The 17,793-nt window shown below is 32.9% G+C and overlaps 1 protein-coding gene across 1 annotated transcript in view; it reads right to left on the reverse strand.

Moving 5' to 3' along the window:
• The window catches only part of LOC113505344, a 30,294-nt gene that overhangs the window by 9,024 nt on the left and 3,477 nt on the right, over positions 1–17,793 (reverse strand). The gene's annotated exons all lie outside the window — the stretch shown is intronic.

The raw sequence follows: 17,793 nt of genomic DNA on the forward strand, positions 1-17,793 counted from the left end.
TGAACTGGCAAAGGAAAATGTAATATGCCAAGTTTTAAAATAAATGTGTTTTATTTTTCCTTTTTGTTGTGGGACTGTATTTATTTCTCAATATGTTTTTATTCATAATTTTAATGCAATTTAATATTTAGTAAAATGTTTAATATTATGTTTCTAAGCAACAAATAAAACATGTATCTGCAAAAGTGTATACAGTATGACAATGTAGGTAATATGTATGTATGATCGGTGAATTGTTAACAAACGTTTTACGTCATCAGGGCTCGAAACTAGTCGATATCGTTACATTGCATGCAACGTGACACAAACAAGAACCTAATAATTAATTCATGTTAGCAACTCAGTATGCTAAACAATATGATTGTAGAACACATAATACCGGACTTATAAACGCGAGAGTTCAAACACCCTTATAGTAATACATTGATATCACAAACATTTATTTTGTTATAGTTTCAACCCGAAAAAGGTTGTTCACTACTGACTTTTGTTATCGCAATAGAAATCTGGAATGGTAGTGTATTTGTGAAAATAAGGTTACCGTGGTTTTACTACCCCTGGCAAACAACACGCGCAGACACGCGAGGGTTTTGTTATTTGCTTATTATATTGTTGTTGATTGAATGAGACAACTCTAAGAAGGAATTTGCCTTAGTTATTTATTTTGACTCTCGATACTATCTAAGTTAACTGTTAGTGAGATTTAAAGTTAGCTTTAAAGATGGTGCACATATGTTTTAAATAACAAATACAACTCTAGTATCAGATAAATAAAAGTATGCGCTATAGAAAGCAAGAGCATAAAGAAAGCTATAGAAAGAAACTAAATATCTACAAACGTGAACGTTTTTCAACAACCGTAGAATTAAAACATGACCTCACATTTTTTGATCCGTATCTCTAGAACTGCAGCACAAAAATAAAAGTGGTAATATTTGGCCGGGAAAGAGTATTGTCAGCAAATTTCATGCCAGAGTATCTTTGAACAGAGATTTCTGGATGTCAGTCGGATAGCATCTATTTAAAAACAGAAAAATCATTCGATATTATTCTGTACTAGTTCAAATTTCAAATAATCAAAATTTAGCATATATACCTACATTCGATTTTTAAATTCTCCGTCTCTAATTTTAAGAATGAATGGGATTTTTTCTCGAGTTTATTCCTACATGTTTTTATCAAACGATAGTTTTTAGTTATTTTAAAACAAAAAACGCGCAATAGTGTATTTGACTCTATTAAAAAAATAAACAAAGTACTTGAGTAGAATTAAACAAGAATCCACATTCGAAAATATTGGTTTAAAATATTCTCGTAACGAACAATTGTACAATAGACAAGAGTTTCAGGTGTGCTAAGTTTACGAACTTATAAAGTAGAGTACAAAGTTGTCAAGAACAAAAATAACAAGCATCTCAATCTAACACGTTGTTAGTTCACGAACAATAGGCGACGAGCGTTGCATGTTGCACGACAGTAATATCGCAGCTGATGTCCCAAGTACGAGACGTCAAGCTGAGAATATCGTGACAGTTTACCAGGTTATTGTGTATCTGCGTTTTATTCGCTGTTTCACAACAAAGCGACAATTGCAACCTATGACGTTTTAGCTTATCATTACGCGGTATCAACGTTAAACTGGCTTTGCTAGATTGTGTACTTTCAAATTTGAATTTCGAATCGTATTGACGTTAAAAAGAAAACAAATTATTTATTGCCAGTATATCTTCTCATTAGGGCCGACTGGAGTTATTTTAATATTGGAAAATAATTCATTATATCTCCATAAGATTGGTCCGTAGATGGCTGACCATCTTGGTCATAACGAGTTCCTCCTTGTTTCGGAAGGCACGTTAAATTGTGGGTCCCGGTTGTTATTCTTACCTCTTTGACAGTCGTTACAGGTAGTCAGAAGCTTGAAAAGTCGGACAACCAGTCTAACCAAAGGGTATCCTGTTGAGCCCAGGTAACTGCGTTGAGGAGGTCAGATAGGCAGTCGCTCCTTGTAAAACACTGGTACTTAGCTGAAACCAGTTAGACTGGTAGCCGACCCCAACATAGTTGGGAATAGGCTAGGCCAATGATTGAGCTAGTTAATTATAAATTTTAAAATTGTATATTTAACTAGTTAGCTATTTTGTGTGTACATGAACTTTTACGTGAATAAATACCAATACTAAGTCATTTAGAAATAGCTTTGAAAGTAATATCCAATCAGCTAGAGTACCAAACTAGCCACTTTCATTACATCGTTCAAAACAGGATGTTAAAAGTTGGAAGCAATCGTTTGGTAGAAGCTTTCTCGAATGAAGTTGCCTTGTTGTTCGTTAAGTATTAATTGGAACCTTTGTTTGGTTTCGTGGAATTCGAGTAGCCAATCCCAATCTCAGCTGGAAAGTGTAGGTGTTCTGTTGGCAACATAACACAAATTACCAGGAAACTTCAAAAGCATTGCTTGAAAGGTATCTAGGTTTTAGAGTGGGTATTTATTTCTTAAAGTCAGCAATGCAACGACCGAAGTATTCTTACTGAATATATTTTTTAATTACCTAACTTATTATTATCACGACATCAAGGTACAAGTATAACTTTAAATTTGGAATGCACTTATAATTCTGTTTTTAAATTTACTGCGTTAAAAAAGTTCAATTTTCGTGTAGGTACATGTTATACAGCATGCTCACGTAAAAAGTAGTGTATTACATAAACAAGGCAAAGGTAAATTGCGATACAGCCAGGTAATATGGAATATCGATTGTAAGGTTATTGTGACCGTGTCATGTTTTATGGGTAATCATTGTAACGATCGATCTTTTATAGTTATATGCATTCTACTGGAGAATCTCAGGTGGTATTGGTGGTTCATAAAACTTGTCTATGCTATTTGGGTCAAATATTCATCAGTTTCATGTTAAAATTATCTATTCTTAGTTCCTCTTTATTATTATCCATTCAAAAACGGTTTACACACGTATTTCGCATCCTTTAACTAGTGAGGAAATCCCGATAAATACGAGTGAGTAAACCGTTATTAAAGATATAATTATGAATCAGCCATACGAAAATTATCTCAAGAAAGTGTTTGAACTAGCTTTATGAATTGCAAGTGAAACGAAGTCCGTCGTAGCCGTAGCGCACGCGTAGCGCAATTGATAACGTGAGCTGAATCCGTCGTAGCTACATTGCGTAGAACGTAAGCCAGTGGTTTCCTTTTGTGGCTACGCGGTTTGTATCTGTACGTTGTGTTATGGTTATAAAAATGTTTGCATTGAGAGCATTTATTGAGTGCATTTATTCTGTCAAATACCACAAATGAGTAACATTTCTGGAATTCATGCTTTATTATTTTAGTTTTAATTAATAGTAGTTTTTGCCTTTGGTCGCTTCTGATGACATCAAAAAAACTATCAATAAAAATGCAACATTATTCTGCATAAACTCACGAGCTGTCACATAACAATACTTATATAGAAGAGTCGGTATAAATCCTCAACTCGTTGATATAAATAACAAATCCTCAACCACGTAACTAGTTAGCGCTGACAGCATATTAATTAGTTTTAATTAGCTTGCATTTCCCGTACCATAATCCCTTGAAACCGGGCTCTTGTCATTGTGGAAGCGAGACAGATGTATGCGAAGTGTAGCGCCGTCTTGCTTGCACAATAGTAAGCGGTGATAATGCTTGTAGTACAAGTTCGGTTCGGAAACTGAGGTCAGTTTAATATTAATCACATTTTCATACGAACTCCGCTTATCTTTCCACCGCAGGGATTATATTAAATTGACGTCGCTAATTAGTAACTCATTTAGTTTTAATAAAGTCACGAGGTTAAATAGATGTAGGTTAAATGACTTTAATTTTAATATGCAGTGTGTTTTCGTTGATAACGGTAAATGGCACAAGGGAAAATAGTTTTTGGAGGAGGATAAAAACAGTTTGTTTTCTATTTACAGTAAAAGATTATTTATACTGTTTACTAACATTATAAAGAGGAAAAATTGGGAAGTATGGAATAAACACAGTATGAAGAGATAAAAAAAAATTCAAGAAACTGATTATGAATTTAGCTACACATTATATTGACACATTTTTTTTAACAACGAAATAATGTTTGTCAAAACTTGACGAATTTTTGATAGGAATGATATTAATAACTATATGACATTCACATGAAATGAAAAATGAATCAACAAAATCGGTTCATCCAGTCTGAGGTAGAGAGATAAAGAAAAGAACCTCTGCCTTTTTGTATCAGTTGAAAATTACACCCAACAGAGTACGCAAGGTTCAGCTAGTAGCTAAATAAGTTTACTTTTAATTACACTCAAATTAATGCACTATACACTAGCAACATATAACATTGCTTTTAAAACTAACACTCCATACGATGTAAACATTTTTAAGCTTAATTAGACTGTCGTTTTTGCAGGCTGCGCAATTAAATTTGCAATTTAAAGCAGGTACACCCCTGCAGTTGGCAGGCAAGGGTTGGCCGAATGCACGGGGCTATTCAAGGGCACACGTGACGTCATATCCGCACGTTTTGTGCACGCTAGGGTTGTCAGTGCGAGAAATATACGGTGATAATGTTCGTTGGTAATTTAGTGTTATTACGCGATGATTGGACTGGTTGATATAGTGAAATACCTTGGATTAAAAACTATTGTGCTTTAGAATAGCTTTTATAAGCCAGATACACGCTGTTTGGCTTAACAAAAATATTCTGTGTCTGACTAGTGTTATGCATGCATGAATGCTAGAGTAATTAAAATATAACGTATCTAACGTAAATTAACCTAATTACTAAACCTTACGCACCTAGATGGGTAGGTATTTTAGGCATTAATATTGCGTTTAAATATCTCGCTTAGAGTTGGGTAAAGTAGGAAAATAAATTTAATATCAGAAAAGTTTTAGGACGTGATCTATTTTTCTATTGTATTTTTTTTTGATCTATTTTTCTATTGGAAATTGTAATTCGCTTGGAACTCACATAAAAAAAAGACAGTTTGCTTTTATATGGCATCATGGATAATATTTTTTATTGTAAACTTTAACAATATCTGAGACAAGATAGGAAGCAACCCTAACCAGTACGTGTTTGTGAAGCATGTCGTTGTAAAATTATTATTAATTATGTGAGTATTCAAAGGGTGACTGTACCTGTAATATGAATACTCGAACAGGACTATGCCTACAGGACTATAAGTAATATGGAAACGAGACAGTGCATACATTAGTGTAGTCGTGTCTCGTTCACACAGTATCATGAGAATGGCAATGTTTATAATGAAGAGTTTGAAGGGTAAGAGCGGAGTATATCAGCAGTTATGTATGGGTATTAAAATGTATTTATTAAAAAAAAAACAAAGTTCAGTAAGAGAAAAATATTATTATTGATTATAAAATTCTGCACAATGGGATTTTTAAAACTAGGTACGTCAGTAAAAAGCGATGTTTTTTGCGGAATATTATTATACCGAGCGGTAGACATTTTTTAATTATTCTCCCTTATTTAAATCTTCCGTTTGAAAAAGAAGGAATTTTTCATTCCTTTATTTTAAATATTCTCGTTGCTGTGGGACATGGTTCAGTGGGTATCTGATAAAGGGAACTGATTGCTTGTTCTCTGGCTGCGGCTAAGGGAAAACTCTCGGAAAATTTTATGTGAGGTTTTTTATCGGGGATTTAGATCTTGTATTTCTCTGGGAAGGAGTAAAATAAATTCGGAACACACCAATGTATTAACTTTTGAGTAAGGAAACTGTTCTACAATGGTATGGTTATTCAGTTATCTTAATTTTTACATAGGTAGTCTTTTTTTCAAAAGGAGTTATTTTCTAAATTAATCGTGTGGTGTTCGTACTGACCCAATTTTAAATACCAAGTATACCATACCATACACATCAGTAAACTGCAATGTTTATCAAATCTGTGTCTACACCGTTTTTTATAAATCACATAATATCAAACTAACGACTAACATGATTATAGAGCTCTTTGCAGAAGGCATTACAAGCGTTCTATTCAGAGCAAAACTTTTAATAAATAATTGGAAATTTTCAATATTTTGCATCAAAGTTAAAGTACTCTTGAAATTCCTGAATGTTTCAAGATGGCCACAACTAAGTAAGTACGTATTATAATAGAGTTTATCCGACACGAGACACTGAGTGCTTTGTTATTATTCATACTTAATATATTTTGCAGAACCGCTACATGTTATGGCATCTTGACGTTTCCTGCTTGAGATGTTTCCGTAGCTAGGTGAAAAGAAAAAGCTTCCGTTCGAAGAAAAGATATAATAGAGAATGCGTCAAATATCGTATAAGAAAACGTGATAGGTTGTTTTGTAAGTCAATGCAACTCATGTTTGCGCATGGCATGATGTGATGTGATGTGTGTAGGTATGTGAATATTTCAGCCACTTTATGTACTTATGCACCTTCCATTTGTATGGTACTGTCAAAGGACTGAAATGTTTTATTATAAACAATTGCTGACAATCACATGCACACATAGTGCCCACAGTTACGAATAACTCTCTACAAAATCATTTTTATAACGACAAATTGTGAGTTTAATATTTCCAAGATTAAACTTTAAAACTAAAAATTGATCATTTGGAACAAGAGAAGTTTCTTGTTCGGAAGCTTCCAAAGCCGAGAAAAATCACCTCGAACATAATAATGGATAATTTTTCAAAGCCTTTCTTATTCACAAAGAAACTTTCAAGGAGTAAATTGAAATCTCTTTTCTTTTCAATCCAGGTAGTTTTAATTTTCCTTTCAACCTACTTCGAGTTTCAATTAAAGAATTAAAGTAGGTGAGGAAAGCGAGAATTTATATCAAGCAGATTAATGTTTCCAACTCAATTGCTTTGGGAGAATACTCTAAAGGAAATTACATACAGACTATTGGAGATGTGGAAGCGTGACAGTGCTCTACATCATGTATCGTGCCATCTTACTTCCACAACTGCGACAGTCTACCTGTATGAGATGTTGGTAGGCAGCCTGTATACTACTATCTAGGTAGAACGTGTTCTAAATTATTACTCGCCTTTGCGGTTGGGGAATATGTCTGGAATGTCACTTGACTCGATTTTATCTCTGGTAAAAGTTGTCGGGAGATTTATAGTTTTAATCACAAGAAAGGACCAAATGATTACTTTTTTCGTTTTAGGATCTTTGGATTTAACTTTGTGAATTGTATTTCATCCGCACTGACAAAAGCTCTTGGCGGCTTTGTTGAAATGTGTCCAAGTATAGGGCAAGTCTGTCATTTGTTGTAAAAAGTTTTATTAAGAAGTGCCTATTGGCTCTATATTGAAGGAGCAATCCTTCGAAAGTAATCTTGTAAAAGTCAGTGATGTCTTGATGTCGAATTAAAATATATGGGGTTATTTGAATTTAAACACGTTTCTCTTTGCATAAGAATTCGATCCCTAATGCTTAGTCCACAATATAATAGGGCAGTTAACAAAGGACTTAGTGCGCATATTAATCCTCTCTTACAAACACAAAACAGTCTCTTAAGGGAAGGGGTGTTTGAATGTTCGAGAGACAAAGATACGTCTGACAAAGAAAATGGCCGTTTCAATTTGTATCATGAATTAAAATGGAGGACGCTATTAATATTAAGCTTCCGTGTCAGTCATTCGTACTAATTAAAACTGGACAAATACTTTTGACGTTTTTCAAGCTTTTGTTGTTGTGCAAAACATTTTTTTTTAATTATTATCGTCCAAGTATTTTAATGCAGCTGTAGGAAGTATGAATTAAGTTTACAATTAATTAACTATTTAAATAATTATACAAGTGTGGTTAAGTTAACGTATACAAGAAAAAGCCATATGTAAAATAGTTTTACATCAGCAGCCATATAACGAAGTCTGCTAGCAACGACATTGCGTGTGAATAGCGCCAGTGTCGCGCGCCCTTGAATCTGCGAACACTGCAGTGCCTAACGCGTCGACGATCGATGGATTACTTATTTAAATCTCTTATTAATCTCATTTGTATATATCCTGGTGCTTTAGCGGCCATGTTGTGTACTTGACAATGACATGTCGGTAATTGAAATTGATTTCTTATAATTCTTATTTTAATAATGAATGAAGGATCTTATTTTAGAGTCGGTTCGAAATTTAAATTAGTGATTCTGTTTTGTTTTTCAAATGAAGACGAATTCGAAATTGTTCATCTTAAATTTACATTCAACTGTTTTATTTCTTAATTTTTATTTTTATGTTCACTGCAAAGCCTTTTGAAATAGCTTTTTTAACTTTTCTGTATCAAAATTTGTTAATATTTTTTTTTTCATAATGCATAATGTGTCCAGTACCTAAGTTTGTTTACTCCATTACATAACATTATAATATATAACATCTATGATAACTCCCAAAATATTTTTTCAATTATTTGTCAATTCTGGCAGTTTGGATAACATTGATGAATGGACAAATAATATACATTATTAATTTACCTTTACAAATATTTGCTTTAAAGCCTAGAATGCAAATGACTACGAAAATAGTTTCACGATTTCAAATGAATGATTGAAATATAAAATGATTTATTAGTCGTTAATCAACGTTGAATGTTAATTAATATTTATTTAAAGGAATCTGTTTATTTTGTTTATAGTCCTTTATTATATTATTTATCGGAGTACATACGTGAATAAATATTCGTGTGAAATGTCGAAAATAATTTATCTTTGCCAGTCGTTAAGTGATTCTGACAACCATCCGTGTTGTGGGATACCGTTTAACTCTACACAAGGGGTCGTGGAAGACCAGTATTCAGACTTTCTGTGTAAAATCAGGTTTCAGCTTTCAGTTTAGATTTTAGTATTGCTTGACGAAAGGCTACGCACTTAAGTACAAATAATGTAATTTTTACTATTGTATTTGTAGAGTGGCCGATACTGGTTAATCGGCGTTATGTTGATGTGATGATGACATTTCCTTGATCATAAAATTCCAAATCGTTTAAAATACTGTGTGCTTATTAATAATTGTAGGTACATGTTGATTCAGGTTGATTATAGAGGAGCTTAGATAATATCCATCCAGAATAAGAAGTTTCCTTATTAAAAAACAGTCCCACAGTAACGGATCAAACTGACCTTCCTCGCTGAAATAAGGACTACTTAGTAAGTCACAAAAATCAAATACATTATTTAATTTTTCCCTAAATTGAAGGAGTTTTTTTTTTATTATTTCCACTGAAAAATGCCGTTGTCAGCATACTGTCAAAAATTTTAAGAAGTACCGAATCTTCCTTATTGTTAACATCAAATATTTTATTCGTTGCTAAACAATTCAAATTCTCGTAGCTATGTTCCAAAGTCATGACAATAGACAAAGTAGGTCAGTTTAAACTTACATAGTAGAACACTGAGCTATTGTAGCGATACAACGTAGCTAGAGCACATTGTTCAGAACAAAACAACCTCTCGAACCAAAATAAATAAGCCCACAATAAGCTGTAAGCATAAAACCTCTTTGAGGTTGCAGTTTTAGTTTAAAGGAAGCTAAGGCTGGAAAGGAATTCGATGCCATTTGGGAAGTACTCCATTAAATGCATTGTTGTGAAGAGCCGGAAAAAAAATGCATTGTCATTTGTCAACACGAAACGTAAAGAGCCAGAGAAAAAAGAGTTAGTATGTTAAGCTTTATAAAAAAAAATCCAAGCAAGTAAGTGATCGTAATTGCATACGCAGCATGCATAACATTGTAAATTAATCAATTATATCCAATAAATATACATCCGAAGATATCCAATAAACATATAATAATTCAAAATTTGAACGCATAAACGACGTATTTGAATTCTCTCGCGGGTAGCTTTAACGGTCATCAATTTAGATTTTACGAGCAGGCAACACTTAACATATAACTGAATCTCGGTTGAAACAGTGTCCCGGCTCAAGCTCATACAAATATGAGGACAGCGTTTAAAATTATTTTCTTAATTAAATTCCGAGTGGTTTTGGCTTTACGAGAGCTTTCCTGTGCCTCATTACTAGAACATCTTGGCATTATTCGCTTCAAAACATAAATGGGTTAAAGAGTTTTAAAAATAAGTTATGACAGAATTAGATTTATAGTCCCTGACCTATCATAACAACGGGCCCCTGAATGATAGTTTACTAAGGTCCCTTTTAGGGTTTCGTTATCAATCACAAATATCAACATGGTTCATCATCAGGACATTCTTTTTGCGGATGCATGCAAATTCATGCAGATTTTTTAAGATTTTTAAAAACTCTTACAAAAAATTTTCATCACCACGCGAACGATATCGCACGCCACAGCGAGTTTTTAAATAAAAAAGTGTATTACCTGTACATACTAATTATACTAAACGCATCAAACATGATTATAGTCGTATCTGCCAACTCTAAGCAGTTGACAAGTATTATATTAATGTAAAAATATTACACACCGAGTTTATTCAGCTCAAAATATATGACAAGGAACTGTCATGATGTGACATGTTTGATTTAATAGCGTTGCGGATCAGCTGTTGTCACAGTCAGCTGTTCATGAAAAATGCGGATTTGTATAGCGTGTCTTGAAGATATATTTATCTAACACCCACTTATAGTGTTAATTAGTTAATGTTTTATTCGGTTAGTAACGATTTTTACGAGAAAGCTCGCGTGATCGGTCGTTTAGCGTGTGAAGTTCGGCGCACAATTTATGATGTAGCCTCCAAGGTTTTATTACAATACTTAAATGAGGAACTTTGTAACTTAACAGTCTTATTAAAAAAGAAATGTGTCGAATATGTAAAGGTTGTGTTTGAATGCAAATGTCTTTGGTATTTGTAAGGTAAGTTGTATTGATTCGTTTGCTTAGGGAGTATGATTGAGACGGAAAATTGAGGTTAAATAAATATGCATGGCGGTTTTGCTATGCTCTTAACATGTGGAGAAAAAAGAAGTCAAGTTCCATGAAAGGTTTACAGTTTTTGGCAGGTATTGCATAACTGTTGTTGAACATTTTAGTAAAAGTAAAAACGGAAGATAGATTTAAACAATTCGAAGAATGTTCAAGTTTAATTTTTCACCAATATTGATATATTGAGTTGATCCCGTTCTAAATAAGATTTCAATTGAAGATACCAACTTCTATAGACAAATTTTATTTCTACTACGCTAGCGTTCTTATAAAATGCTTAAATGTACCTATGAAAATGACATTGACATATGACCTATATTTGTAATTTTCATAAATTCGACCGGCTGGAGATTGAGCTCTGAAAACAGTGAAAAACACTTTTACATCTTCCTTTGTAAGATTACAATGTACAGAATAATATGACCATTAAAAGAAGCCATCTGTATCACTTCATCTTTATGCAAGTTCATAATACATACAGAACTTAAAATAGTTATTTTCTGAATAACTTATAAATTAAATACCTTTTCAGTAAGATGAGGTAAGATACTGAGAACGCTCATTAGCATTACTTCAGAACTTCGTCGTTTAGCATACGGGCCTTAAGTAAGGACGATTTATCTTAACATGAGAATATTATGTTAAATACGATCCTTAGGGAAGAATTAAAGACATCTATCTTTACGACTCAAAAGTTTGAGACTTTTTGAGAACCATTATACGAATGAATACAAATCTAAAGTTAGTATTGCAGATTCGATCCCGTAGCGGTAAAATACCAATGTGATTTTTTCTAAATTGATTTTTTTAAGGCATTATTGGCTAACCGCGAAGGAAAGCATCGTGAGGAAACCTGGATTCCAAATATCTGAAATAGCCAATCCCAGTGAGCGCGAGCGTGGTGACTTTATTTGAACTTTATTTCTTCGTATTTCTAGTAGCTCTATGCAAAAGCGACGCACACTAAAATATTGCCTTCAGGTGTTATAATGTCTCTATCATCATCGAAGGGAATTTAGAGAACGTCATATACCTAGGTAAGTGTTGTTCTTGCATTCTGTTGTCGGTATTAAATGTATATTTATCGAGAAGATACTCGTTTCTGACAGAAGGAAGGTCCTATCTTTCAACGTCATAGTGTCTTATTCGCCTACAGAGACACTATTGGGAAAGGCTATTTATTGTAGAATACCTTTGGGTGCTTGTATATTTATGAATTTAAGAGTTATTTCTTGGAAAAATAAATATCTAAAAACAGTAGGTTTCTAGCAAGAAGTTTTCTTTGTACTTTATATCTATACTCTATACTCATATATAAAGCTGAAGAGTTTGTTTGTTTGAACGCGCTAATCTCAGGAACTACTGGTCCAAATTGAAAAAATATTTTGTGTTGAATAGACCATTCATCGAGGAAGGGTTTAGGCTATAAACCATTACGCTGCGACTAATAGGAGCGAAGATAGGTACAATGGAAAATGTGAAAAAATAGGGCAGGTATAAATCATAACTTATATCTTCTACCCACGGGAACGAAGTCGCGGGCAACAGCTAGTTATTGATAAAGGTTCTTATGAAACCATTCTACATGACGTATTTTCAGCTTTTGCTGATGATATAATATTAAGTTAGATAGCAATTGAAACCTTGGAGATTTTACTATGATTTTGGAAAGACGAAAATTTGGGCTGAATTTATTTTCATAAATACTTTGAAGCGTGACAAGTACAGTTCATAATCCAGTGCTATTCTATTCCCTTTGTCGGGGAGCAAACCAAAACGAGAACGCATTTGCAAATTACCACGATTCATACCGGAATTATTTACGCCTAGAGCCGACTCACTGTTGCGTGGCAACACCATGATAAATTAAAAATGGAATACTTTTAGTTTAATTAAAATAAATCTTGACAAATAATAAATACAAAAGCAGATTTATTTATCAATTGCATTGCTTAAACATTAAGCAATAAAAAAAAAATTGAAAGTGAAAACCAATGTTGCATATCGACTAGCTACAGGCACAAATTTGTATGAATTCGTGTTAACCGTTAAAATTTTATGCGAAACAGGACTTCAGGTCGGCATTTCTCAGTTGTCTAGTTACACACATTAAGTAATTATACCTGTACAGCGAAGTAACACCTGAGTCAAATACACACGTGTCGCATTTATTTATAATTATTATAAAGTCAATAAATGCAATTATGTAAAGGAGTAGGCAAAGCAGAGGGAGGATACAGATAGAATACTAATAATCTATTTCTATTCTAATCTAATATATAAAGCTGAAGAGTTTGTTTGTTTGAACGCGCTAATCTCAAGAACTACTGGTCCAAATTGAAAAATTCTTTTTGTGTTGAATAGACCATTCATCGAGGAAGGCTTTAGGCTATAAACCATCACGCTGCGACTAATAGGAGTTAAGATACAATGGAAAATGTGAAAAAAACCGGGCAGGTATCCCTAAATTATAACTTATATCTTCTACCCACGGGGACGAAGTCGCGGGCAACAGCTAGTAATGAATACGACTTGAATAAGACTTAGCATTTTCCAACAATAGTGGTAATTCGTTATCAATTCTTTCCTCTTAAATGGTCAAAGGCTTGAAAATAATAAGGATAAGGTAAGGTATAAGGCATTTAGCAATCAGGACTTTTGAGGCGAGATATAACGTGGGTCATTGCTTGTTTGTTTCTCGACTGTCTTTGAAATTGTGTCCACCTTAAACAGAATATTTCCTCAATAATATGAACTTTAAATTCCAAGTAACTTTATTAAAATGCCCAATAAAGAAGGAAACTTTATAACGAGTTAATAAAAAATTAGTGCGCGTTAAAACCGACAAAGCATATTAAACAGTATGTCCTTCCCAGTTACATACAATACTTGTTTATTTTTATACTTAGTTGTTTCGCATATTCCTCACATAAATACCAAATAAACCAATTCAAAAATCTAACAAGTATTAGGCAACAGGTCAGTAGGTCAAACCGATACCAGTTTAAAAAACCTATAATGCAAGCAAAGTGCTGCAATATCCTGTAAAAGTGTAGTTTGCGGCGAAATGAACGCAGTGCTAAGTTAGGAGCTTAGTAAGGTGTTACGGAAATACTAGGTAATAGCACCTCTGTGCGGCGGAACGGGCCACTTTAATAGGCTAGATAAATTTTATACATTATATTATATTATTTAGGAAATAATATTTTTAATTTATTTTCAAGAATATTCCTTTTTTACCTTACTGCACAAAATAATACGAACGTATCTTAAATTTGGAATTTAATCCTAAGATTTTTTTTGATCGTTAATTCCTTATTTAAATTAAGGTTAAATGCTTTTAAAACTATAGCAATTTTTTTTTAATAAATAAGTCACATAGGACGTATGTGATTTATTTATTTTTAAGCTTAAAATAAAATACGTCGAATAAAAAACAGAGCATAAAATTTAGGTTACCTGTTTTTTTCTACATTAACTATTAAATAAATACATGAATTGAATTGAATATATTGCATTTTTAGTATAAACAAATAACAAACCTCTGTCGCCACCGAAAATTTTAATTATTGTCGGCTGTAAAATGGTAAACTTCCACCTCAGACGTTATATGTCATATATAAAGCATCAATTCCAGCAAAGCACATTTCCATGCTTATTTATATCGAAATAAAAATAATGGCTTACATGATAGCTGTGCATTAAGCACAATTTTACGACGTATCGTATCCCATTTACACTCAAATCACTTTTTGTGGCATTTGTTTTTAGATTTTCTTTTACCTCTACTCTAATGGCATTAAAGTATTGCATTATCCTTAATTGAAACAAATAAAGAACACAAAAAAGGTCAATCTGATAAAGCCGTCATTTGTTTTCTTAATTTGCATGGCTTGTCACGGTATGTCTTCTGATTTCAAAATATTACTGATGATCTAGGCAGAACCAAAGTATTTGGAGACTTCTGGCATATAATATGCTCTAAATACTTTGGTTTGAAAGAAGGTGGAAGTGGTGAAACCCCCAAAAAATAAAAAATATACTCCTTTTTTAATATTTAGTTATCCGTTAATTATAATATTAGCGTGTCAGTCACGAGACAATAAAATTACTCTGAATTATTAGTTACGGGTTAAGAAGACAAATCACGCGATATGTTACTATAGTACATATTAAAAGTTCATAGCCATATTGAGATTAAAACTCTCTATAGTTCTTAGTAATCGTATTTAGATGAAGTTGCCCTAGTTTGGGCTCCAGTCCTCTCCATTTATTTATTTAACTAAAATCTATAATGTGAAAATCAGAGGTGGTTTTTTACTTTAACTAAGTTACAAAATCGTTCTTCATTTACAGTACACCTATGTCACCTATAGATTATTAAAAACTACAGGCCGGTTGACAGTACATCACCGTACTAAAAGAAGAAAAAGGCATTTAAAATACAATAATGAAGCAGCTATCAAAGTATACTTACATTAGATGCAAAAGAACCTTTCTTTGCGTGTATGCCTATAAAAAAGTTCTTCTTTTAAATGGCACTTTCATTTATAACCTTTATCCAAGTTCCAAATTATTATATTATTTCCGTATTTTCAATCTATTTTCTTATTACTGGCTATAATCAGTCTACACATTAAAACCTAAATGATCAGTCTAAATATATTCGAAACGTGACAGATTTATAATTAAACAGAAATAGCAATGTTGTGAACTTGTAACCTTTCGAAATAAATCCATTCGTTATTGAGAATAATGTAATAAGTTTAGGCCGAAATTAGTTTTCATGATATTTTGAAATCTGGGCGTAGGAGTGGCAATTTGAAATTTGATTTTATCGGGTCCAGGTAAGCGTAGGACGAATTTTGCTTCTATATTTAAGAAGATTCAGCGAACTGTATATTTGGTCGATAAACATAAGATGATACTTAAATATTATTTACTTAAATTTCTTCGAAGTTATATTTTCAGAGTCCATGCGTGGGCTAGAGTGTATGGTAACCCGCCTACATGCTGAAGACACATAATCCTATGTTGACAACAATGGATGATCAATTTCATTTTGAGATTTATTAAAAGACATGTGCAAACACACCACTCATACAGAAGCACTGAATGATGATAAATATCTAAAAGTATATAAAACTTCAATCGTCAATAAGATCAGATTCCGCGCCTCTCCGATAGAAAGCCAAGCTCAAAGCATTCTTCATTGAATTCAATTCGAGCCTCAAATATGAGGATATATCGCAAAATTGAATTGAGAATATCGATCCAATATAAAAATGGCCTCTGATCTGGCGCAATATAAACGAAAAGCAGAGTTCAATTTAAAAAGTTTTGAGAGTAAATAGAAACCTTACCTCAAAGAGTAAACCTGGGAACGGACGCAAAAAATCGAAAAAGAATAAAACTTTTCACGCACACCAGTTGACTCGACTCTCGCAGATGGACTCTCGCAAATGAATTGTTGAATAGTGACTCTATGACTATACTCCCAGTAGATTTATTTAAAAGTTTCATTAATTTATGCAGGAATATTTCAATTAACGTTAATTATTTTAATTGGAATACGATACGCCTAAGGTATGACTGACTCTACAAAATTGGTATAAATTGACTTCCTCTGAATTCAGTGCACTAGGCACACGTCAAGATAATTTTCTGCGAAATTCATGAGTCATAGCAATGAGATCTACTTCTTGTATTTCCATGACACGTGTATAAAACTATATTACAATAGGCTTTTGTTTATTATTTTGAGAAAATTGGGAATTTCATTGAGTGGATATTAGAAAACAAAAGTGTACCTAAGTTAAAATGGTTGTGGGTTTTTCATATGCCACCTTTTTATTGTTCTTGATAAATCGTAGCTCAAATATTTTAAGAGTAACTGTGTATATAAAAAAGCACAATCAAAGCTGTATCTAATAAAATGTAAGATTTACAAAAAAAGGCTCGTATGAAAGATCAGTGCTAAAGTGGGGATCGATACCTATAGGTACTGGAAGCCGTCTCGATAGTCTAGATTTCAGGCTTAGCTGAATTTCCCCGGCACAAGGACAAAGGCGTTAAAATTCGACGTCTCGTCTCGTGACACGTATACATGTGTACTTAGCTCTACTTTTTGTCTAAAGTGTTCTTTGATTGGCCTTTCTTTACGATCGTATTCGTCCAGATTGTTAGTTTTATGGGACTTTGAATATTGTAACAAACTTTTGGGTTGATTTCAGTTTGAGGGTTTGATATGGTAGTTAAATGATAAGCTCGTTTTTATGGCAATGTAAGTTACCAATGTTCGGATAAGGACGTTTGATCATCCCGAATAAATTTAAACGTTTTAATTCATTCCTGTTCCTTTCGCATTATGAAGAAAGCGAGTACAAATTTCAGTTTAGATAAATTATACTTTTAATTAGGGCAACATTAGTAACTCAAAAATAGCACTGCAAACTTGTGCACTTTTTCTAATTTCGATTATAAACCCAACCCGGATTATGGGTACAATATTTTGTGTATGTGTTGTATTTATAGAGTAACAACTATTCTTATACAATAAGTAAATTCCGATTTAATTTCGTCTCTACGTTAGTTTACGTCATGTTGTAAAGCTGAACGCTGATTGGTCCGTAATTCTGTAAGATCCTGATAAGATCAGGAGAGACATTACAGAAGTTAATAGCGTGTACAACATTAGCAAGCTATTTATAAATGGATTACTACAAAATTATGAAGAGTATATTTTTAAATGAGATTTAAATTTTGTAGAGCTGATAAAGTTGAATTTGAATTATTCATTAAATGACCAAAACTAAACTGTTCGTAGTTTTTTAAAAAAAGGAAGATATTTCGTATATGATCTACGTTGACCACATAA

This window comes from Trichoplusia ni, chromosome 25, assembly GCF_003590095.1.
Source record: "Trichoplusia ni isolate ovarian cell line Hi5 chromosome 25, tn1, whole genome shotgun sequence".
Classification (NCBI taxonomy): domain Eukaryota; kingdom Metazoa; phylum Arthropoda; class Insecta; order Lepidoptera; family Noctuidae; genus Trichoplusia; species Trichoplusia ni.